This window comes from Arachis duranensis, chromosome 4 (assembly GCF_000817695.3).
Source record: "Arachis duranensis cultivar V14167 chromosome 4, aradu.V14167.gnm2.J7QH, whole genome shotgun sequence".
Lineage (NCBI taxonomy): Eukaryota > Viridiplantae > Streptophyta > Magnoliopsida > Fabales > Fabaceae > Arachis > Arachis duranensis.
In genome coordinates, this window is record NC_029775.3 from 91,381,438 (window position 1) to 91,382,299 (window position 862).

Here is an 862-nt window from a genome sequence, read left to right on the forward strand (position 1 = left end):
GCCATCAGTTCTTGCCTATACCACGAAGACTCTGATCTCACGGAATGGCTGGCTCGTTTGTCAGGCGAGCACTCGGTTGTCAGGCGATCAACCATGCATCGTGCAATCAGGAATCCAAGAGATATTCACTAGAGCCTTGATCGCTTGTAGAACAAGAGTGGTTGTCAGTCACCTTGTTCATAGGTGAGAATGATGATGAGTGTCACGGATCATCACATTCATCAAGTTGAAGAACAAGTGATATCTTAGAACAAGAACAAGTGGAATTGAATGGAAGAACAATAGTAATTGCATTAATACTCGAGGTACAGCAGAGCTCCACACCTTAATCTATGGTGTGTAGAAACTCCACCGTTGAAAATACATAAGAACAAGGTCTAGGCATGGCCGAATGGCCAGCCTCCCAATGATCTAAGATAGCATAAAAATGAAGATAGCTACCAAGATCTGATCTAAGAACTAGATGTCCAAAGATGAAAATACAATAGTAAAAGGCCCTACTTATAGAAAACTAGTAGCCTAGGGTGTACAGAGATGAGTAAAAGACATAAAAATCCACTTCCGGGCCCATTTGGTGTGTGCTTGGACTGAGCAATGAAGCATTTTTGTGTAGAGACTCTTCTTGGAGTTAAACGCCAGCTTTTATGCCAGTTTGGGCGTTTAACTCCCATTTTGGTGCCAGTTCTGGCGTTTAACGCTGGGATTTCTGAGGGTGACTTTGAACGCCGGTTTGGGCCATCAAATCTTGGGCAAAGTATGGACTATCATATATTTCTGGAAAGCTGATGAGCGGATAATTTGTATACTTTTTGGCATTGTTTTTAGTATGTTTTTGGTATGATCTAGTTAGTTTTTAGTATAT